The 1,786-nt window shown below is 44.8% G+C and overlaps 1 non-coding gene across 1 annotated transcript; it reads right to left on the minus strand.

Moving 5' to 3' along the window:
• Positions 1-1,292: 1,292 nt before the first annotated feature.
• Positions 1,293-1,374, minus strand: TRNAL-AAG (transfer RNA leucine (anticodon AAG)). Its single transcript has one exon. It is a non-coding gene; the product is annotated as a tRNA-Leu (tRNA).
• Positions 1,375-1,786: the final 412 nt, after the last annotated feature.

Raw genomic sequence — 1,786 nt, forward strand, 5'->3', positions numbered from 1 at the left:
TGCATTGAAAAAGTAATGACAGCAAAAATGACATTTTTAAAACATTTCAAATTTCCCGCCGGTTCCGGCGCCCGTACGTCCCGACATCACAGGGACCGGAACACAGAAGCCAGATGCCGGCATTGGCCGGAGGAGATGGCCGGGGACGCTGCAGGGGACACATCGTGGGAGCGAAGGACAAGGTAAGTGCTGCAGGGACCCCCGGAGAACGCCGCATGGTAAGCCCGAGTGTAGCTCGGGGTTACCGCTCTTGGTACTCAAAATTTACCCCGAGCTACACTCGGGAATACCGCTAAGGAGGTTAATGGAAGGAAGAAAGTCAGATCACAGCTGCAAAAGAAAAAAAAAATTGTAGATTTTGATGAGGCTGAGATCAATAGAAGGCACTTTTTTGAGTTATGAATTCATAGTTGAATATAATTTTTTATAGCATCGCTTCAACCAACTGCCGGCCCACTCACAGTAAATGTACTGCGAGGGGGCAGCACAGGCAAGCATGGCGTTGTACTGGTATGTCGCCCATTCACATGGCACTAGCATGCCCCGTGGGGCCTGGAGCGCTGCGACCCTGCTCAGTACCTGGCCGCTGTGAGCAGCCAGGGTATCATGTGATTGCTATGACCAATCATAGCGATCACATCATAATATGTAAGAAAACTGCCATAAATGGCTTTCATTTATGAACAGCTTGCTTACAATTGTGATGCTGCGATTGGGCCACAGCTATCACATGGTACCTGACACCCTGTACCATGTGATTAGCAGTAGCCAATCACAGCATGTCAACAGTAAACAAACTATCATGAATGGAAAGCTGTTTATGACAGTAAAATAATTACTTGTAACAGTGATCATGACTGTTATTAGCAATAGCAGTGTAAAAAATATTCCTGATCACCCCCAGTGTAGTACAGTGTTACTATGGTGACATTAAAATACGCTGAGAAAAGTTTAAAAAAAAAGGAAAAATGTCAAAAACAGTTTTAGAAATATAAAAAATATATACTGCACTGGTGACACTATTTAACCCCTTGCCTACCAGGCACTTATACCCCCTTCCTGTCCAGGCCAATTTTCAGCTTTCAGTGCTGTCACACTTTGAATGACAATTGCGCGGTCATGCAACACTGTACACATGACTGATATCAGGACACACATGACATATCAGGACACGGCACGCTGGGCTCTCCTCCATGGGAGGTGTCAGGAAAGGTCCATCTGGGGATCTGCACTCTGGGGACATCTGATGTGTGAAGGAAATACTTGCATCCATTACAAAACAAAAACCCAGCTGGCAGCGGTGGGATTCGAACCCACGCCTCCGAAGAGACTGGAGCCTTAATCCAGCGCCTTAGACCGCTCGGCCACGCTACCTGATAACACTGTATACATGGCTGTGTGATGAAGGATAAATATCCCAGAACACTTTCCTTGATTTGTTACTAATTTAACCCCTCACCTACCGGGCACCTATACCCCTTCCTGCCTACCGGGCACCTATACCCCCTTCCAGCCCAGGCCAATTTCCAGCTTTCAGCGCTGTCACACTTTGAATGACAATTGCGCGGTCATGCAACACTGTACCCATATGAAATTTTTATCATTTTTTTGTGACAGAGCTTTATTTTGGTGCTATTTAATCACCTCCGGGATTTTTATTTTTTCTTAAACAAACCAAAAACCACTGAAAATTTTGAAAAAAAAAATGTTTTCTTAGTTTTTGTTATAAGATTTTGTAAATAAGTGATTTTTCTCCTTCACTGATGTGCGCTAATGAGGCTGCACT

This window comes from Staurois parvus, unplaced genomic scaffold, assembly GCF_062004578.1.
Source record: "Staurois parvus isolate SC_StPar_1 unplaced genomic scaffold, SC_StPar_1.0 ptg001287l, whole genome shotgun sequence".
In the NCBI taxonomy this organism is placed as follows: domain Eukaryota; kingdom Metazoa; phylum Chordata; class Amphibia; order Anura; family Ranidae; genus Staurois; species Staurois parvus.